Source organism: Ambystoma mexicanum, chromosome 4p, assembly GCF_040938575.1.
Source record: "Ambystoma mexicanum isolate Mex_15411 chromosome 4p, UKY_AmexF1_1, whole genome shotgun sequence".
Lineage (NCBI taxonomy): Eukaryota > Metazoa > Chordata > Amphibia > Caudata > Ambystomatidae > Ambystoma > Ambystoma mexicanum.
In genome coordinates this window covers 681,037,764-681,060,937 of record NC_090927.1, presented here as the reverse complement: position 1 = coordinate 681,060,937, position 23,174 = coordinate 681,037,764, and the positions used below count along the sequence as shown (strand labels likewise).

At 43.6% G+C, this 23,174-nt stretch overlaps 1 protein-coding gene across 15 annotated transcripts in view; it reads right to left on the bottom strand.

The window, feature by feature from the left end:
* RIMS1 (regulating synaptic membrane exocytosis 1) overlaps positions 1-23,174 on the bottom strand; it is a 1,643,460-nt gene that overhangs the window by 724,273 nt on the left and 896,013 nt on the right. The gene's annotated exons all lie outside the window — the stretch shown is intronic.

Sequence of the window (23,174 nt, the reverse complement as noted above, 5' to 3'; positions counted from 1 at the left end):
GTGAATTGATTCATGAATGCATTTGTAGATGAAAAGGGTGCAAAATCATTCAACTTGACCAACATGTATCAACTACTGTATGCCATGCGAAATCACAAGAGTTGACAGCAAACCTCAACGCATTCTTTTTCTAAAAATGTCAAAGAATGAAAATACATCAAATCGAGGACAATCATAGTAATATGAATAACTTGTATTTGCATTTGGAACATGTTGGGCAATTTTTATTTGGTTTTCCCAGCACTTTAAATAAAAGGTGTTTCGTGTCCAGATCCAGCAGTCTTTGGATGTGTTGGTTTCTTTTTTTAATTTTTTTAATTTAGTTTATAGTGCAATTGGTTAATTGAAACCTTATACACTTTCACATAAGCATACATGATAAAACCAATACAGGCAATACCTTTACATACAATTCAAATACAAATACAAAACGGACACCACATTCCATTAGTCCTATCCTTATTGAATTGAATCAACAATTAGCATCATTCAATCATTACACCAATAAAAGTTAAGAAAAGATATTTAAAAGGAAACACTGATCGCCAGCTTCCTCATTAAAATTAAAATGAACATTATACATCACTAAAATCGTTATATGATTACTAAAAATTGATATTAAAAGTAGCACATTTTCTAAATTTCTAAAGTGCATTGCATAAATCACCAATCTCCTTTGGTAAATTTCCTTCTATTTCATTCCATATAGTATGCCACTCCCACATAAACCAGGGTGTCCACTGTGTATATAGCTGACCAAAATTGGTCAGCAAATACCATTTTTGGATCGCACACCAGATACCTACAACCTTTATTATAATATTCTTGGCAATCCATACAATATGTCAATAGATGCCTACTGGTTTCCACCCCTTTCTTACACAAACAACATTGTCTTGATGCGGGACAGCTAACCAGCTCCCCACAAATTCGTAGCAAGGTAATAAGTTAAGCCCTAGCAGTAGAATAAAACATAAAAACCCCTGGTTTCATTAAGCCGAATGCCAAGAAACAGCCTCCAAGATGTGTAGCCCTCGTGGGTCCCAGGTGATGCAATCCTCTCTCTACTATACAAGGTCAGTGCCGTTATGCTCTCCAAGTCAATGCTAAGAGAAATCAAATGTTCATTGATGCCCAACTGCTTTCCAACCCCTTCATAACAACTGTTGTAGCTCTTTTGGGGAGGTCATCAATTAACCCTGACAGATAGTGTTCCAGCCCTTTACCACATTCATGGCCTCGCTACTGAAGGCCTCAAACGATAGTTGCCACCAAGGAAATATTTCATTGACTCATGGGGGCCTCTGATGTTTCTGGAATAGAATTCTGGCTTGTGCCTATGAGAACTAAAAAAAGAAAAAATACAACAGATGATAGCAGCGGTGCTGCTTTGGGTCTGGATCATGTTTAACCCTTCAGGGGTGTACTATAGAATTTTTTACCTGAAACGGCAAAAGTTGTAGGGCCAGCAATGGGCCTACATAGCATTGGATAGGAAATGTAGGTTCACCTCATACCTAATCACCAAATAATTTCCACCAAATTACAATCACATATTTTCCCATCTAGTGTGGGGGGCAGGAATGAGATACTGCCAAAGGAACAGGAGAAAAACTTGGCGCATTATGGGTTAGGAAGGAGACAAATTGTAGCTTATTCAAGAAAGAGTCCACTGCACTCTCCACGGTGCCGATCACATGAAGGATGGAGGATGGAGGAACTCCAGCAGGTGGATAGGCTCTGTCTACCATTGAACGCAAGAATGTAAGGGGAAAATAGATGATATTGAGTGAATCCAAATGTTAACTGAAGGGCAGCACTTCATTCAAGGAGGTCTGAAGAACCCAGTAGAGTGTTCAAGTACAAGTTCCTCACCCAGACTACATTAAATTTGGACCTCAGAGACTGCTCACGTGCTTATAGTGTTCCAAAACCCATGCCCTGATGCTGAGGGAATATACCGGTACCGACACCGGAATAAGGTTCAAGGGTGTTACTAAGCAGAAATAAGACTGAATGGTGCATGGGAAAGTGATTCAGGATGGCTGTAACCTAAGAGTCCTTGAGGAAAGCAGTCCTTGCGATCAGGGGTTGTATATAAGGGAGCAGCAAAAAGAGTAACACAAAGATCCTGGAGATCTGATCTCCTGCTCAGTTTGTTCTCATGTTGCTCAGTCCCTTTTCTACAATTTTAGTGAACATCAAGGCTTCTTCACATCTCTCAGGATTTAGTGCTCCCGACCCTTGTCTAGTGTCCAAATGTCAAGCCGTTCTTTGGGCTCTCTCTCCATCACTTGTTCCCATCGTCCAAGGACAAGGGGCACACCCTTCCATTGCTCTTTACCACCACTCCTGGGGCCTCAAGAGGACTCTTTCCCTCACTGATGCATAGCTGTCCTCTTTTGGGGATCAATGGTCTATTTCTGTCTCCCTGGTGTACACCCCTTTAGTAGGCTTCTAAGAGGTCTCCCCCCTCACTAGTGTCCACTCCCTCTTCTGGGATCACAGTGCTCTCCCCCGACTAGTGCACACCCGTTTTATGGGGTTGAAGGAGCTTGCCATTCTCAAAGAGTCATTCCTCTGCTGGGCATCAAAGGGCTTACCCCCTCACTAGCGCAAATTCCCTCTTCTGGGGATCAAGAGGTCTCTGACCCTCACAGGTGCATACCCCTCTTCTGCAGTTCAAGGGGCCCGCACCCTCATTGGTGAACACACTCTTCTGGGATACAAGTGGCTCTTCCCCTCACTGCTGTTGACATCCCTCTTCATGGATCAAGCATCCCACCCGCTGGTGAAAACCCCACTTCCGGAGTTCAAGAGCCTATCTCCCCTCATTGCTGCTCACTCCTATCTCTGGGGATCAATGGGTTTCCCTTCTCTGATGTGTTCCAGCTTCCTCTGCAAACTTCTCCCCACAGCGTCCAGGCCAGAGACACTGTCCGTGAATCTTAGCCTCAGTTTTAAACCACTCAACTTCCTCCCATTGGCTGAGGGAGACTTTTGAATGGAATGGATAGCTGGTTAATCACCCAGCATTATTCCATTAGTTGTTATAAAGTCAGAAAGGCCCTCCTGATTGGGAACTAGGTTTCCTAGTCAGAGACAGGGGATGGGAGTCTTTAATAGTCTTGCTGAAATTTTGGATATATTTTCTGTTTTTCTACTGCAGGAGCTAGTGTTTGTTTGCTGCTCTGCTCCTCCCTTGTCTGCTCATTGTCCCTCTGTAAGATGATTATTATTTATGGGGATCTCTAGTGTTTGGAATGCCATTGTGAGGAAAAGGAAAGCCTCTAATAGGTTTCACAACTGTGAAAAATGATTTTACTTTGCTGAAGAGAAAGTAAAGCATTTCTCTCATTAAGTGTTCCAGCTGCCGGTAAGAGAGATGAGTTCTCCCAAAGAGGCCCTGCTTCCTGATGGAAGGAAGAACAAAGTTAGGCTGCTCTCTTCAAGAACAGCACCTGTTGTATAAGGGTTCTCTGTGAGTGCTCTCTAGTTTCCCTGTAGCTTATCTTTCATGGCAATCCTGGATTCACTCCATGTTTTGAAACAATGAACATGATGAATCATGGGAGTGGAGTTCCCGGTATCCCGAAAGGCATGTACTAGTTGCTCTCTCGGGGGTGGAGGGGGTCTATAAATAGTTCAGTGGTGGGCTGCATAACATTTTGGGCCTAGTTTAGATAAAACCTCCAGTGGGGTCTCTATGGATGGAGAATCTTCAGGGTTAGTCTGTTTGGAGATGGGTGGATACATACTTGATGTAAAAAACAATAGAAGCCAGGTCAACAACAGAAAACAGGAGCATTTTAGAACATTTACAAGATGTATGTTTCCATAAAATATGACAACATTGCTACTGTAAATCACTTTCATGATATGATGTTCACAAAATATGCCAGCAATGATACTGTAAACCACTTTCATGATGTTGTGCCCACAATATATGCCAGCAATGATATTGTAAATCACTTTTATGAAGCTGTGCCTGCAATAGATACCAGCATTACAACTATATATAATGTCAATGATGATGCACCCCGAATACATGGCAGCTTTGAATGATAGAGAATGTCATTAATTTCTACATGAACAGGACCTTTGGATGGCTAAGGGGCTATCCTTATCAAATATCCCAAAGAAGAAATCATTAAATGGACATAGAGGCAACTCAACACTATTCTTTCCTTTAATACTAGGGCTTAATATCTGATATGACATGGACTGAAATGAAAGAGAGTGAAAAGTGTATTGTCGATCTTCATTTGAGGTTTGAAGAGCAAGTAAATAAACCGCAGCCAGACAGTTCTATCACTGACGGAGAAATAACACAAGACAGGTATATAGTATATGGGATATACTGGGACATGATTCCATCAAGGTCAGACTAATCCGTGATAATTATAATTTGATTGAAACTTGCCTAATTAAATATTACCCCCCAATCCCATAAATACAATTAAATTAGGAAATTGCTGTTTGGAAGCAAATATAAATCAGTAAAACAAGCACTTATGGTTATATTGCATATGTTCCCAGTGGGTAGTTCTGCCTTGCAAAAAAGATATCATTATATAAGTATCTTTGTAAGGTGCAAAAACAGACAATCGTAGGAGAATGCCGGGAGAAGTTGCAAGTTTCAGCACCCTTATGAAACACCCACACATTTTGGTAATTGACAGCAAAAGGTACTGATTCAAATCATCTTGATGCGGATTCTAAAATGGAGTCTTCTGTGCCGGCGCACATCTGGGTCCACTACTTTAAAACACTTTGAAATAATCTACTTACATGACAATGGCTACCAGCATAGGCAACCTACTGTAAATGAACTCTGTAAACAGCATGCTTGAATAAGTCTCCCCCCAAAAAATCCACTTTTCATAATAAAAGATAACATCATGGCTTTAAACAAGCAGCATTGCAAAAAGAGCCCTGGGAATCATTGCGTAACTATAGACTGTTAAACACAGGATGTGACTCTCTTCAACCCATTCTGTGATAAAAGCAGTTATGCCACTAAGAAGAGTGTTTTATAAATGGAAACTAGCAACTAAAGTTCCAATGTGCAAACAAACATTTACAACAGCAATAGTTTGGGATTTTAGAGCTGTTCTTTGCATTTTAAATATATCGGCATGAATTTGCCTTTGCCCACGTAGAAAAGGCTCACCATAAAGAACATGCAAGATAAGTGCAGATCACCAAATGTCTATTATCAGGTAATCTGTTCACCTCTGCTGGATGATTGATATGATATGACAAGTCATTTATAACACGCTTGTACACAAGTGTTTCTATGCATAACAAGAAAAGGAATGGAGGGCAAAACAAACGATCTTATAGGCCTTGTGTCATTCAGATTGTGCAAATGCTAGGGGGAGGGAAGAGGAGAAGTGTCAGGGGGGAGTGGTAGGGGAGAGTGCAGTGGCAACAACGCAGTAAGTGCTGTCGTGGTGGTGGCTCAGTAAATTCAGAGAGGTAGGGGACTGTAGGGTTGCAGATAGAATCCCTAGGTGGGTGGGAGACCCAGATGCAGTGCAAGGGACTACTAATGGTCGCAGGTAGTGCAGGAGCATGGTTCACATGAGGTTCAGCGGGCGGCCAGGTAACCAGTTAGCAAAGCAGACAGGAGCTTCAGCGGGGGAGAGTGAGAGAGAAAGCAAAAGCGGAAAGGACGGTCTTGAGTTGCTTCTGGAAAACCCTAGGTGGTCATGCTGAAGTTTGAGAGAGGCAGGGAGGCTGTTCCAGAGGGAGGCCCCAGCCGAGGAAAGAGATCTACCCCCAACTCTCTGCCTGGAGAAGCGTCTGAGCCTTAGAGAATTGGAGGTGGATGAGCAGAAGATGCTTAGGAAGAGAGAGTTGGATGTAGTGTGGTCCCCGGCCCCAGAACGCTTTGTGGACAATGCAGAGGGTCTTGAACTTGATTCTTACAGCCACCGGGAGCCAGTGGAGAGATTTCAGGGCTGGAGAGATTTGATCCTTGCGCTTGAAGCCAAGGAGAAGTCTTGGAGTGCTGTTCTGGATTAGTTGCAAAGGGCGAAGAGTAGAGGCAGGCAGATTTAGAAAGAGACTGTTGCAGAAGTCCAGACAAGAGAGTGCCAGGGCTCTGGAGACAGAGAGCTTCTGGGGGAAAGTGAGAAATACTTTTAACATTTTAAATCGGAAACTGAGGCATGAAGCCTGCAGCTTATGCAGTCTGCTGTAAAGGCTAATAAAATGCTTTTGATCTCTGTGCCATACAACATTGGACCCACCTCAATTCCTTAGGATAAGCTTTTGAGTAAATGGTAGATGTTTAGAGGTAGTTTCACGCTTTAACTACACTGTCCTCTGTCCTGATAAGAATACAAGGTGATGCGGAGATGGATAGGAGTGCAAATAGGATCAAGTGGACGTTTCTGGGAAATTCTCCTGCATAGGCCTTTTATTCCTGTCAGGGGAAGTCTGTTCCTGCTGCGATATATGGCGCTGAAGTCATGGGTGATGTATCATGTGATCTGGTGACTGTTGCAGAAAAGCCTTTCCTTTAAAGTCTCTTTTCCTTGTTGAAAGGAACTCCAACCAAACCTGTGTGTTTAGAGGTCGAGGTGTTTCATATTGCCGATCATTTTCCCCCTCCTACAAAGTGCATACTGGATTTAGCTCTGGGGTAAACCAGAGGCCAGATTTTACCAAGATAAACTGAGAGATATGTTATGGTTTGTGTTGTGTAGTGACCTTCTGTGTGGGTGTCTGGTAAGGAAAGGAGATGTGTTGTGTAGTGACCTTCTGTGTGGGTGTCTGGTAAGGAAAGGAGATGTGTTGGGTAGTGACCTTCTGTGTGTGTGTGAAAAGGAAAGGAGATGTGTTATGTAGTGGCTGTCTGTGTAATGCTGTCTTGCTGTGAGCCTGTGATGTCACATGGAATGTCACTGTGTGGATGGTGGAATGTTTATTTGAAGGTTCCATACTGAGGCAGTTAGAGCTCCCCTGCCTGGGTGATGGGGCCAGTGCTGTTATAGTCCATACTCTCATGTTATATCCTTCCTGTAACTGTGTCCTTAAGTTACTGTAATAAACCTAAGAAGTAACACAAGAAAGTCTGGAAGTCACTTCATAACAATGGCGACGAGGATGCCTTTCAAGAAGAACCTGCGCACATAATAAGTAGTTGAAGTCTGAAGGAGCCTGCTGCGGGGGGTGCAGGAGAGAGGAGGACAAAGTGGTGGTCAGCACTGCCCCCACATACAAGTAAGACCCATCACCCAGGGCCAAGGCGGGGGAAGAGCAAGGAAGCCCCATTTCTTCAGGCATCAACAAAAGTAAGGTGATACTTTTAGAAGAGGACCAGTGATGGCAGTTGGCAGTCCAGTGATGTGATGGCGCCCTGTGGTGAAGCAGAAATTATGAGAAGTGCCCACAGAAATGAAGCTGCTGAGGGCAGCTGTGTAAATGATGTCCTGAACTCGACGTGGCATAAGTCCTGTTGGGGATGGGAAGATACATTCGCCCTTGCAGGCAGCCAAAGAAGTGGTGAGCTGAAAATGCCTGCCCTGCCTTCCCCCTTCCATCACTACACAACACATCTCCTTTCCTTACCAGACACCCACATAGGAGGTACCTACATAACACATCTCCTTTCCTTAACAAACACACCCACACACAGAGGCAAAACAATAAAGAGTTCCAACTAAACACAGCCTATCAGGTGTAACCAGATTAGTCAATACGACCAAATACCACAGATCACCATGAGACACTGGCCAGACATCCCAAGTCCATCTGCGTACCAGGCATTTGACCACTGATGACCTAAAACAGCATTACAAGAGTACTATGCCAAACAGACTGTCTGGAGAAAACGCAGTCTTTAGCACAGCAAAATATAGGAAGAATATCAAAAAAAAAAAACAAAGGCGCTACCTCCTTTAAATATCTGTGGAAACAATCCAACGCGACACTAATCTACTAAGTTTCTAGCCCTACTCCATACTGGCAGAGGCGCTACCTCTCCCACAACAGAATGTTCCACACGCTGGAGGCGCTACCTCCCTCGCATACACTAGGGTCCATGCTCACCAGAGGCGCTAACTCTCTTCAATACAATTCTTCGCCTACGCACCGGAGGCGCTACCTCCCTCTAATACCAATTGAGCCACACTCACCAGAGGCGCTACCTCTTTCACTCGTGACCCACATACCAGAGGCGCTACCTCTAAGTACTACTAAAATGTCACTCAAGCCAAAGGCGCTACCTCATCTTCATATCAATCGTGACACAGGCACATCAGAGGCGCTACCTCCTTTAGCACTTATTTTGCCACATTAACCGGAGGCGCTACCTCCCTCTAATACCAATTGAGCCACGCTCACCAGAGGCGCTACCTCTCTTCAATACAATACTTCGCATACGCACTGGACTAATACATTTGCCTATAAGTCTACATATGCCTAAAAGTCCATATATGGCTATATGTCTATATTCACCCTGCAAATCCTCAAATCCCAAACAGGCTGTCCGGAGAAAACGCAGTCTTTGGCACAGCCTGTTTGGCATAGTACTCTTGTAATTCTGTCTTAGGTCATCAGTGGTCAAATGCCTGGTACGCAGATGGACTTGGGATGTCTGGCCAGTGTCTCATGGTGATCTGTGGTATTTGGTCGTATTGACTAATCTGGTACACCTGATAGGCTGAGTCTATTTGGAACTCTTTATTGTTTGGCTTCTGTGGGTGTCTGGTAAGGAAAGGAGATGTGTTGTGTAGTGACCTTCTGTGTGGGTGTCTGGTAAGGAAAGGAGATGTGTTGTGTAGTGACCTTCTGTGTGGGTGTCTGGTAAGGAAAGGAGATGTGTTGGGTAGTGACCTTCTGTGTGTGTGTGAAAAGGAAAGGAGATGCGTTATGTAGTGGCTGTCTGTGTAATGCTGTCTTGCTGTGAGCCTGTGATGTCACATGGAATGTCACTGTGTGGATGGTGGAATGTTTATTTGAAGGTTCCATACTGAGGCAGTTAGAGCTCCCCTGCCTGGGTGATGGGGCCAGTGCTGTTATAGTCCATACTCATGTTATATCCTTCCTGTAACTGTGTCCTTAAGTTACTGTAATAAACCTAAGAAGTAACACAAGAAAGTCTGGAAGTCACTTCATAACAGTTTGATGCCTGCATGAGGATATTGTGGTTAGCATAGGTGAAGACACCTTTGCCTGCATTGGGTTTGGACCCCTCTGGTAGTCTCCAACTATGTTTACTACGGATTCCCTTAGAGAAGTGAGGGAGCCATTTGGGGATGCATGTGAGAAAGGGTATGATGTTGGGTAACGGGGACAAATGTTGTCCTGCATTTGTAACTTAAGAATTGATAGTGGGTGGAGGCTAATGGGCCTCAAGTTTATAAAAGTAGGCCAGGAAGCTATTTATGTAGTTAAGATTGTGATGCCTCCCATCTAACTGCTAGGTGGGATAAGGTGCCTATGGCCGGAATCAGTGGATATGATAACAGAACTACTGAGACTGTGGTGCACTTATTACTCTACTGCCCACGTCATCTAAGATGAAGCCAGAAAGGGCTTCTGTTCCTCTTTAAGTCTAAAAATGTAAACACCTGTAAGGAGGCATTGGAATAATGCGCATCCACTAAAGATGAAAGAAAGCCATTGTGTCAGAGGAGAGGGGCTGTAATGAAGGAGGACTGTGAAGAAGGGAAAGAGCTGTGACGAAGGACTGATGGAGAAGGACTGTGATGAATAAGGACTGTGATGGTGGGGGTAGACCGACGAAGGACAAAGACTGAAAAAGGAGAAACACTGTGAACTATTGTGATAGACTGACAAAAGAGAAGGACAGTAACAAAAGGCTGTGACAAAGGAGTACAACTATGATGAAGGAGAAGGAATGAAAATGAAGGACCTTGATAAAGAAGTAGGACTGTGATGAAGGAGTGTGATAAAGGAGTAGGGCTGCAAAAAAAGAGGTCATGAAAGGCATTTATGGCATAGGACCGTGACAAAGGGCTCTGATTAAGGAGAAGGACTATATTGAGGGAGAAGGAATGCCATGAATGAGGACTTTGATGAAGGACTGTGTGAAGAAGAAGGGCTAGGATGAAGAGGTACTGTAATGAAAGGGAAGGACTGACAAAGGAAAATAACTGAGCAATAAAGAAGATGATTAAGGAGAACTACTGTGAGAAAAGAGAAAGACATACAGAGACTGTGAAAATGTACTAGGACAAAGGTAAAGGGCTGCGATTAAGGTAATGGACTGTGGCAAAGCATGAGAATGGTGACAAAGGAGAAGGACTACAGTTAAGAACTATACCGAAGATTAAATAACTGTGAAAAGGTACTTTAAAGAAGGAGGACTGTGATGAAGGAGAAGGTTGGGTTGCAAAGCACTGTGATGAAGGAGAAGGGCTATTAATGGAATCTGTTCAAAGACAAAAAACAACGACAAAGGAGAGTAACAAAGGAAAACAACTGTGATGTAGAAGGCTACGAGAAAGGAGAGAGACTGATGAATTTGGAGGGTTGACAAATGAATTTGACAAAGGGTAAGAAGTATGGTAACAAGGGAGATAGACATGAAAAAGGAGAATGGTGTGAGAAAGGAGGACTAGGATACATACACTAAGCTTTGATGCATGCATGGAAGAAAGTAAAAATATAGTCAAATTACAATGTAGCATAAGAAAGCCCATATACACAGTAATGCTTTGTAAATTTCAGCTCAAACTAAAAAGAGTAAAGACCCTACTAGCAAACTATATGCCAATTTCTTGCAGGATAGTGTGGCCAAGTCATGTAGAGGACTACTATATATATATATATATATATCACTCCACAAATAGGTGAAGAATTGGGGAGGTACTTGGTACGCCTATGCAGGCACTAATTAGAGCCTCGTCAGGGATTGGGCGGAGCAGTAAAAATGCAGCAGTCACGCTATTACTGCCGCATTACCGCTTCCCCCAATACCGAATTTAGGGCAGAAAGTGGGAGGTTTACCTCTAGCTTTTTGCTGGAGATAAAAACCTCCCCTTTCTGCCCATTTTCAGCGCTATTACCGCTGTATCTCATGAATTGGGTATTTTTTGGTGTGTATATTTCTATGATGATATTTCATAGTGTTATACTAGGATGCGTTTTGCGTCACAGTATCATGACGATTAGAGAGCGAGAGAAAGATAGAGAGAGAATGCAAGCAAGAAAGAAAGGGAGACAGAGAGAGAAAGAGAGACAGACAAGAACAAATGGAGCGAGAAAAGAAGAACGTATTCATTTTTATACGTAAATGCTTTGCTGTTGCTGGATTGGAACAAATCCAACCCAATGAATGGCAAGTGCAGTACTTACATTTGCACATCCTCAGTAGATTTGGTACTCTTTGCGAAGCCGATGGTGCATATCTACTCCTAGGCAGAAACCTCCATGAGTCATCTTGATAAAGTACACCAACACTTCCAAGAGATCTGGCAAGCCTCAACAAGGCCCAATCTCAATGCAGCCTACTTGACAGAAGGGCATCACTCAGACACTCAAAAATCTCCTACCACCACTTTTGGTTGGCTAACTCCAAAATACTGTAGCATCTACATTTGTTTGTCTCAAAAGCAAACTTAATTGAAGTACACTTCTTACCCAGGCTGTCTAGAAGTCTGTACTCCGTGCCTGAAAGCTATGTGAAAGAATGGCCACAAGATGAAAATGAAGAGGGTCTAGAGAAAGAGCAGCAGCCACCACTACTGAAGATGCAGATAGAGGATGGTTGGAAAGGCAAACCCTATTTGGGGAAAGATGTCTGCAATATAACGCTAGTTTCGCATTGGTGGTCTCAAGGATAGCTCAAGAAATACTTCAAGTCTGACAGATGGTTCAAGTCTTTTTTATAGATGGCAATGGGCCCTATGGCTGGCCCTTTCTATCTTGCCTAGAAAGGCACATCCTGCCTAACACAGGCATCCCTAACCGACAGGTTAGTAAATACTGATTATTGACCACAGCCGTCTAGGTTCTCACTTGCGCTGGAAGTGAAGAACTAAAGGCAGCTTATCTTTTCTTTCTAATCTCCCTCAGGGACGTCCTAGGCTGTCCCTAAGCTATCCAGTGGATAGCAATTCTAAATAAGTATTGGGATGTGCCTTACGGACAGTGTGCCTAACCTGGCCTCCTTTCTATCAAGCTGACATATTACTCTCACTCTCACTATATGATGTTTGTCTCTCACTACTCTACCCCTTCTAACTCCTCCTAACCCTCACTCTTTCTACTACCTGCATCTTTCTCCTCTGCCCCTACGAGGTCTCACACTCCTTCCAAGCCTTGCCTCTACCCTTTTATGTTACCAGTATCTACACAACACTACTACTCCTTCCTCTACACTGATATATTCCCTCTTCCACTCTACTACTTCCCCCTCCACACTACTATGTCATCCTCCACAATACTATTAATTCCACTATTCTCTTCTCCACACTACTCATTCCTCTACCCTACTATTCCCTCATCCACACTACTCGCTCATCCACATTACTGCTCCAACTACACCCCACCTTCCACTCAGACACCCTCCTTTCACTCATACAAGCACTTCACATTCACTCCCTACACTTTCTCTACTAACCATATGTATCACTCCAACGCAGCAGCACTTGAACTCACTAACCAATGCCTCCCATGCTCCAAAAACTTCCACCAAAATCAACTCCACCATAAGTCCTCCTGATGGTCTTTTGGTCTGCCCCCTCCACCTCCACCGACCTGACCTGAACAACCCGCATCTGTTTCCTGTAGCTTCTTTAAACTCCTCTGCCCCCTTCTTCCCCATTGATCCTGTGGCCCTGGCCAATCTTGCCCTGTCTTCTCTGCGCTGGAGAAGTTACAAGAAGAAAAAAAGTACTAAGGCCCGTTTAGCCTTACCCACTTTCTCTGTGCATGGTTGCTGTGGATCAGAAATGGCATCTGAACAGTGTCCCAGTTTGTGTTAGGGGTCTCTGGACTGGCTGCCTCTAAGGTAAGTTCTTTTTGTTTTTGTTGGGGCTGATGTTCCTAGTTGTCTCACGGGCTGTGATAGCCCGCCAGGACCCGACCACTCTGGGGAATAACAGCACATCAAGGAAGAGGAGACCCATCTACCTGGAGGTGCTCAAAGTCGGTGCCGGCCCTCTGTGCGAAGACGAGAGCGGCAGCAGCACGACAACCCACATACCGATGGTGAGACAGGGAAGGGCTGATGACCCCCCATGACTCGTAAACAAGGTATTGGAGGGCCTGGCAGTAAAGTGGGGCTCTGGGATACAACTCAGAGGGAAGGCAGTGGGATGCCATAAACGCTGGGAGGGGGTGGGGCCAGGTAGTCAGTGATACAGAAAGTAACACAAAGCATGGAAGCGGAGAAGGGGGGGCAAAAAATCGAATGTGCAAGTGTGGCAGGAAACAATGAGACAGGGAGGAGGGAATATAAAACAGTGAGAGGAATACAGCAATGTTGTTCTTTCTCTCTCTTGCAGACATTGGTGGCAGGATAGGTGGGAAGAGAAGAAGAATACATTTGGGCCTTTTGAGAAAAGGAAGTGGATCTCTAGAAGTAAAGTATACGAGGTCTGGGAAAAAGACTTGCCAGGCCAACGGAGAAGACCAGAGTTACCAGAAACTGTAGAAGGGGGGATTGCATGATACAATTAAGTAATTTTGCTACAAAAATAATGTTCTTGTACCTTCTCAAAAAGAACAATAAATAAAACCTCACAGAATGACAGCATACAGGTGTGTACACTTCCTCTGACCCACTTACAGGGGCCTTACTGGTCCCCTTTCCGGGTGGGCTGTGACTCGCCTGCAGTGTGCGGCTAAAGGGAGTTCTGGCTCATTGTTCTGCTATTTGCCTTTCTCTGTGGCTTTTTCCATGCCACTTGTGCCAGGCACCGGTTCTCTCTGCGCTAACTCTCTATATCCAGTGGAACCTCTAAGTGCTGTGCTGTGGGGCACTGCTGTTTTCTCTTCTTGCTGGTACTATTATCCCTTCATTGGGGTTATTCTGAAAAGAAAAGAAAAGACTGGGCCAGCACTTGGAGCTATAGTCATTGGATGATGCAATTGGGTACTGTACATGAACAACCTGGTACTTGCAGGGTGCAGGAATGGGGGTCTTCTCAACTACCACCATCCTCTTCTTGGTTAGCACTGGCACTAGTTTGGATTCCTCCCTTGTAGGTCTTGCACCGCAGGCTGAGATGCGTTGCCATCCCACCTTAACAAGGTCAGTGTACTGGCCTTTTCACAGTGGTTGTAGCAGAGTAGTAGTGGTTCTTGAAGCTTCAGCAATCACATTCTTTGACATGCCATGTCATATATTTGGTCGTGAAAAGACGTAGTAGAGGAGGGAAGGTCTTCCTGTGTGTCATAATCTGTGGATAGGTCCACCTCATCCAGGTAGATCCGCTCCTAAAATAGATAGTAGATTTCTCATAGTAGGGAAAATTAAGGGCTCTGCAACTAGAGCCAACTTCTCTTGATCCTGTGGCTATGGAGGACAAAGCCAGTTCTATCCCAGCGTGGACCCCAAAGTTCCGGCTATGGAGATATAGGGAAGCAGTGCTGAGGAGTCTATTTGAGCTAGATAATGCAGATGTGGAGCCGGAGGTGGCACCGGTAGAAGAGGCAGAGGAGGCATAGCCTGGGAAAGAACCTTTTGAATTAACCCTTGAAAATCACACGTGATCTTCAATCTTTACATGTAACCGCTCAGAACCCTACGCTCTTCACACAACATCCACATTCACCAAAACGCAGATGACACGCAGATCTACCTCAAGATATCCACCATCGAAGAAATCCACAGACTCAAGGCCTGCCTCACATTGATCCAATCCTGGATGTCCAATGCTTACATGAAGCTCAACTCCTCCAAGACTGAATTCCTACTGCTAGCTAACACCACCAAACACCCTGACATCCAGACCTGGCTCTCTGCTATGAACCTCAAAGGATTCACACCCCAGCTGGTCCTCTGTGCCAAATACCTTGAGTTCAACATCAAAAGACACCCCACATTCAAAGAACACATAGCAAGGAAGACACAAAACGGTCTGGTACCAACTTTCTCTCCTGTGGAAAATCACTGTCTTCCCCTATGCTGCCAATTACCCACCCTCCCTGTGAGCTCCCCGCTACTTTTTTCTCTTCTTCCCTCACTGTGTTCTTCCCCCTATGATTGTAAAGCACTCTGTTGCTTTCCGAAGCTAGGTCCGCACTCAATAATAATAATAATAATAAAGATCATCATGGCTGATACGTGCATAAGAAAAGACTGCAGTTTCTTTTTTGACTACGATGGGCCAAGAAGATGGAGGATATGCCATGGACAAAGTATCTGTGGTCATAGAGGAACATTCTACACATGGCACAAAGGATCCGCTGCTCAAAGTACAAGGTAGCACCAGACTCTATTGGGACTCAATGTGACTCATGGGGACTCATAGGGAAAAGAAGGGAGGCCTCAGGTGGCTAAGACATGGGTGAAATCAGGTCAGTCTTGGTGATCAATGTGGGTCCAAAACACGCCTCAGCATGGTCTGCAATTTTGTCTCTGCAGGGCTGTGATGAAAAGATCAGAAGAACATATCGCAGCCCCCTCTTTCACCACTTAAGACCCATGGGGACACTCAGACCAATGCAGTGGAGACCCCATGGAGATCTCTCATGGAAGGACTTCAGAACAAGCTATCCTAGGGAAGATTCTGGACATAGACTTAACTTTGTATAGGCTCCTGGTACAATGTCCCAAAGGATGCAATGTGTTTCCACAAGTAGATTTCAATAAGCCATTGGGTCGCCAGCAGTAACCTGGTAGCTAATACTAGGGGACCACTTGGGTCTATACTGGATAACAGCTTCACCTGAGAAGGAGCCACACTGCAGGGGTGCCACAGAGAAGAGAAGGCTCCATATGGTCAAGAGGAAGAGCAGAGATTGCCTCACACATCTGATTCTTTAGAAACCAATGAGAAAGAACTTTGCAAGCAGCCCAGACATTCCAATTGTGATCTGAGCCACAACACTGCAGGCACAGTGCATGGGAATCTGAAATTGAGTATTGCTATGCACATACTTCCATACAGAAAATATGGTTTGTCCTAACTTAAATAAGAACAAAACACTGCAGGCAGCCTGGAGAAAAAGAAGGAAGCACTTAAAATAAGGAGAATCAGAATAAAAATGAAAAAAATAGAGTTGCTTCTGAGCTGGTGGCTGAACCTATATGTGTTTTAAAAAGGGACTAGCTTGAGTTGCTGGGAGGTGCATTCAGTGGATGCAGAGGTCCAACACATGCCCACTGGTTTTGCACTTAAATGCAAACTCAAGGACATTTTCTGTCCAACAGCTTTGGTACCATTGCCACTGGAAGAACTCCCATAAGTATGGAGGAAAGGGGATAGGATGTAAGAGTTGATTGAGGGTCAACATATACATGTGACCATAAATTGAAGTTCTACATCTGGAACAAATGTGTATCACCCTGGCCAGTATTTAAAGAAGTCCTTTAAGAGATGTAAGACTTTGTGAGGGGGTTGCAGCAGTTTGTAGCCATACATGTGAAGGGAACTATTTGTAGTAAGTCAATGCCACTATTTTGCAGCAATGACAATGTGAGAAGCAGACCAAATACGTCGACTGAGTGTGCAGGATGTTTCAAGAGTTTCAAGAGATAAAAAGGAGCACCGCAATGTCCCTTATTGGCTAGACGTAGCACATGGAAGAGTGTCTGTACCTATCAAGATTTTTTTAGGCAGGTAAAATGTGGTTTCTACACAGTAGACTCAGTATCAGTCAGGTAGTGTGGTTACTGATGATTACTTGCAGCTCAAGTTAATTACTGAGTTCAACATCTACAGAGATCGAAAAGGGTTCAGGTTGTATTGGCACATATCTGAATATGAGTAAATATACCAAATAACTTTCCAGAGTGTGGATAAATTACTGATCCAGCAGAAGTGGAATGGTATATTAAGCTTTTCTAGACCTCCAAAAAGGAAATGATAAAATAATGAAAGAAATACATATTTATTAAGTAGAGAACTACTAGGGACAAAAATCAGAAATCATACCTCCACCAGGATCAAATAGGGATAAAAGTCAAATAATGTTTTGGGACTGCACCCTAGACCTGGAAAAAAGGTTTGCTATGGAAAAACAACATTTTAATGGTAGAAAATAGATTGTTCTGGAAAGTGCTACCATTGGTGCTTTTAGTGGAAAAGGTTTCAGGGCCAACCCCCTTGGATGCATTGGAGCAAACAGTAGGTTGCAAGTCCTCAATGAAAGTGCCCTTTGCATGTATATGTTTTCAAGGAGCTGTGGGAAACTAAAAAGTGCCTCACCTGCTAGCCCCCACGAATCTCGCTCTCAGGTGGCCAGAGCACAGCCATCGCCTTTGGATCCAGACCCTGGGAGTGGACCAGTGCGGGAGGATCACCTGGGTGAAGGGTCTTCGGGGAGTGGGGTGAGGCAACCAATGATAAAATGCGGTATTCCCCCCTTTCCCATACCCATGCCCCCATCCTATTTTATAAGATTCTCCAATGTCCCAACTCCTCCCCCCCTTTATGCAGAAACACTGGGCCGAGGAAGAGGGTGACGAAGAGTAAAGAGGCTATCCCTTACATATCTCGTTGGACATGTCCCGGACATAAGGTCAGGCAAAGTCAGGCACTTGACTTTAATCACATACTTCTGATACCCATTAGCTCTCCCCACATGGATAAAAGGCGGAATATAGAGACACTCTGAGCAAGGTGGAACACAAGAAGGAGCAGATCTTCCGGGGCGAAGGGAAACCCACTAGAGCAGAACGACCGATTGAAGGATGATAGAATAGGGTAGGGAAACCCAGGAGATCCCTGCAGGAGTTAATTGCCTCCGAAGAGCCATGAAAGATATGCAGAGAAGGCCAAATCCCAAACAAGAAGACTGGATTGTGTTTCAAGGACGCCAGTGACGCTCCCAGGTGAACGACAAAGTTGGGGAGGAGAGGCCAAATCTGTGGTATTAACCTTGACTTAAAGCTGCAAAGACAAGAAAATACACACAGCTGGTAAGTTAGTGAACAACATGAAAGGACAGTCTATGTTAAGGAAAGATTGAAGTTGCAACAGTATACCTCACGACTGAAGGCTGCGCGTGTGCTGATGAGGTGCAAAGGAAGGCAGACCTGTGATGAACTTTAAATTACTGATAACTGTGAAGCCAGTGATACAGAGTAGCAGAGCAGTCCGGCGTCAGGAAATAGCCCACTCGAAAGTCTCTGTGAAATATGTGATATCTTGTTGTAAAGGAGCAAAGTGAACGAACTACTTTAAGAGAAAGATTTATTATTATTAGTATTAGTAGTATTATTATTATTATTATTATTATTTCTATGAACATTTGAGCCTATGGTACCGAACTACCAAGACGAAGAGACACTGGGACAAATAACACAAGAGCTGAAGTGAAAGTCGAAGTGGTCCTGCAGAGGTCTATAGTAAAAGCCTTGCACAGTCGAAAGTCTTTGACATCCGTGAAAAGTCCGAGCCCGACTGAGGGAGACCAGAAGTGTGATAAGTCAGGGGAAGGGAACCCCTAATGAATGTGAATAAAGCTTGGCGAAGGGAACCCCTGCAAGTGCTGTGATTGCAAGGTCAGAGCCCGGCTGAGGAAGACCTACTTTGAATTAGGTACTGCAAGATCCTAGCGCGACTGAGGGAGACCTACGTGAACATTTTGCTTTGAGAGGTCAGAGCCCAGCCAAGGGAGACCTGCGTGAACTTTTGTTGAACTGTGAAAGAACTTTTGAAAGCTGGAATAAGTGACTTTAACGTGAAGGCCAAGCGGGCCTCGATCCACGTTTTGAACCGCCTTTGTTTTGAGAACCTGAGCCAGACAGTGTCATCCTGTTCACAGGGACCGCTTTACTCCGTGCTGTCCAATGTGGGAAGGAAAGCTGACTCAGCCACACTGATTCTTTATGTTATAACAGTGACTTTCCTTTGCATACATATTCCCCTTTACACATTTTTCTGCATAAGAGATAGGGCAGCATTAGGTTTGGTTAGTTTAGGCCATTTTGATTTGACATAAACTGACTAGGACTGTATTTTCTTTATTACTTGATGGTAGAGACTACTCCCATCTGAGGTACAGGGCAGAGTAGGAGTTTCTCCAAACCCCTAAAAGATAATAAAGGTTTTGAAACTTGGAACTCTTGAGTCAGTGTCATACTGTGATACCATGTCTTCCTTTCAGAGCTTAAACCTATCAAGGAAGAGAGGGTGGCAGATGGTATCTGATGATATTCAACTCTACCACGCAGAACACTATAAGGAACGTCACTCGACACTAAGGTCTTAATGACTTCAAGACTTTGCAGATTCTTCTTGTTTGACTTTCCAAGACAACCGTTCAAGATCATAGCCTTCATTTATATCAGGATGTAACTTGCTGTGGTTTAGGATCTTGGCCCACCTGGAAGTTGGAATGTGACAATAATGGCTCTTGCTATCATTTGGCCCGCTCTGACTAGGGTTTAGCACCCCCAGCTACTCGCTACAAAGCTTTGAAGAGCTTTGCATAACAACTTTTAATGAAAACCTATGATTTGGTTAAGCAAGATCTTCACACCGTTTCACTTATGGGGCGTGGGAGGTACACAATATGTGTTTTTTAGGTACTGACAAAGGGCTTCCAGTGGACAGAATCGACCTATAGCTTCAACGTGACAGCGAGATAGCTTTCAATGTTCTGGTAGAGCACCTCAGGGAATGAGCATGCCTAGTCGTACTTTATTCTCAGCATTTACACTGACTAATGCAAGTGGCAGGGTGAACATGTTGATTAATTGTTTTTCAAAGTGATAGTTAACAACTGATGTGTCAAGCAAAACCCAGCTTTACGATTGGTACTAAACGCTAATAAAAAGGGAGAAATCTTCATTCTCTCTTTGACTAACCACACTAATCCTGAGAATTAGAATATGAAAAGAGATAAGCAACGCAATTAATCAAGTGGTGTCAGATTCACAGGGTTACCGGGCAGAATCTATGTCGTTATGTCAGTTCTGCAGTGATATCTGTCACTCTCTTTGACGAGAAGAGATTTACAACTTCAAAAACAGTGATACAAATTGTAAATATTATAGACATGAACATATATATTTTAAATATATTCATATTTGGCTTGACATTCTTCACAAATGCAACGTTCAAGGCAGAGTGGATTTAAGTATAATGCTCTCCCAGCTTCACAATGCCTGACAAATGCATAGCAAGCACTTATACACAAGCCAATCATGTTGGCTTTGCCAATGCTCGTGTTTAATAGGTATATCAATTTAAGTGACTGGGTTCACCCTAGGTTAAGACACCAGTAGCACATTTACAGTTGAAATTAAGATGTACACTCTCAGCAGACAACATAGAAATAATGCTAGCAGGCCTAGTTTTGACTTAATGCTTGATTGGGCTAAATCAAACAGATTTCAGGAGGGTTTAATATGGGTGGGGAGGGGCAGTAGTGGGTGTGAATGGACATAGTGATGAGCATGGACATTGACAGTCAATGCATGGCTAAATAACTAGATATCACACTCAAGTGTTTTGTCCTCTCGCTTCTAGCTGTACTCCAATGCAAAGGTTTTGGCTCATAGGTGTCACTTAAGCATCTCCTAATATAAAAAACATAAAATGGTCCTGGAATAATGGATGGATTATGCTATATGAATGTTGTCAATGAAGTATCTGCAATAGAGGCTGTAATAAAGTAATGTATAAATGAATTCTGACTGATGAAATCAGTTGTAATTAGGGCTCAATTCCTAAAGAAAAACGTAGAACAAGAGCACATTATTTTCCTATGTGTTCATTCCCCATTTGTCTCTCTCTATATATTTTTGTTTACATTTCTTTTATTATTATACTTTTTTTGTTATCATTATTTTATTGATTCATGGTCTATTACCAACCTTTTATCATAACTTTCCAAAACAATACCTCCTTTTTTTCCATCATCGGTTAAGAATCAGTTTCTGGTTTGTCACCCAGATCTTTCCTATCTTGTGAGTTCTCCCTTCGTTTAGACAAAAAAGATTCTTAAGAAACTTCCCCAACCCAAATGTTGCTGAAAAGTCTTCCCCCCGATGCAAGAGAAACCAAAAATCCTCTGCATCCTCCGATCCTGTTTCCGCTACTAATTTGCCCAAATATTTAGTCCGCATCTCGGTAAGCCCTGGCTGTGCTTAATGGTTTCTTTCGTCCCTTGCCTTAAGCAAAACCTGCAGTTCGCAAAGTGGAATTGCCCATAGATGTTCAAAAGATCGGTGGGGTACAAATTCATCCTAAAGCACATGAACGGGTTCCTGTCCCATCTGTTTGAAAATGTGATTAGGTATTTTGGAACTGAGGCCCAGATTTTATGTTCGTCTTTCAAAGCTGTTTGGACTTTATAGAGGTTCTTGTCTTCTTATTTATTTATGTATTTATTTATTTTTCATTTGTAGAGCGCCTAAACCCTTGGGCACCAGGGCGCTGTAGCAGACCAGTTAAATTTGTACACAAGCTTGATTCATATCAATAATGCATTGGGTAAAGACATTCAATTAGGAGAGAGAACATGCCATTCAGGATATGAAGAGCATGCTGGGTGGCATTCTGGTCGGCGATAGTTTAGGCGAAGAGCCAGGTTTTCAGGGTTTTTCTGAAGGCCCAGTATGAGTTCTCTGCTCTTAGTTCTGCTGGGAGTGAGTTCCAGTGGTTAGCTGTGACTGTTGGGAAGCTTTCCCCCCATCCTTGGGCTCTTTTCACTCTTGGTATGGCTAGTTTGTGGGCATGGACAGATCTTATTGCACTGTTGGATTTTGTTCTTTCAATGTTTTGGGAAAGGTACTGGAGGGCTGTCTTGCTCAAACATTTGTGGGCGATACAGAGAGTGGTGTTTATCCAGTCATCCTGCCACAGCTTCCGTTTCACTCTAGCAGGGTTACTGATACGCTCTTCCAGGTTAGTCTGAAGATGTTCCAGGTAGCGTTGGCAGCCATTGTTCCACTACGTAAGCAGGCAGTTTTGACCAAGCTTTAATGCTGTCCCCAAAATTTGACGGGGTTTAACCGGTTCGGGAAGGAGACATTTTCAATACAGCACCAGGGTCTTTCATGTCGCTCTTGCCTGTAATGAGATCGACCCCAATTCAAACCTAATAACTATAGTTGGAATAAGGTTGGGCAGCTTCAATATTTTCCTCCAAAATCCTCCTTCAAGGGAAGACCACTGCTGCCAAGGAGTAAGAGGAAAACCTTCTGCCCCATAGACAAGAACTGGAGTAACCATTGCTTGAAAAAAAGACAACACTGGCAAGATGGAAAAGTTTCTGTATTTCTTCTGGATCAGCCTATGCTGAGCTATCAAGATTTTTAACTTCGCTTTAAGGGCCTGTTGACAGGGTAAATCCAATTTGCTGTTGTTAATAAGACCCCCCAGGTAAGTAACCAGTTGAGTCTTTGTGAGGGTTTTTTGGTTCACAAACCATTTAAACCCAAAACGTGTTATCGGTCCTTGGCCATTTGTGGTGATGTATTTGTTAAAGCATCTAAAGTCCTCTGTAGACCAATTGGGGGTAAGGTCTATCAAAACCAGGTCATCAGCAAACAGGAGTCTTGTCACTGGTTAATCTCCTATCTCAGGTGAAAAAGCTCTGATCTTGTCCCAAGTCTCTCCAAGGTCAGAGAGGAAAAGGCTAAACAGTGTTGGGGCCGAAGGACCACACTGTTTTAGACCACCAAAGGTTTTAATCGGTCTTGTCACCATGCCTTGTGAGTTAAGGCGAATTCAGACACACGTGGACTTAAAGAGATTTGATCACCTCCAGTAGGTCCGATGGACATTCCCATGCCTCCATTTTGGCCCATAATATTTGGCGATTGAAACTATCAAAGGCTTTTTTTAAATCCACAAAAGCCATGTACATCTTGATCTTTTCGTTAAAAGTTTTTCCTTTCAGGATGCAGATCAAAAACAGGTTCAAGTCTGTTCCTACACCTTTAACAAACCCTGTCTGTCTAGGGTCCTCTCTTTTCACTGCTTTGATCCACACCTGCAGTTGTTTCAGCAGGAAATCTGCTAATAATTTTTCCCAAAGAATCGAGAAGCGCAATAGGGCAGTAGTTGGAA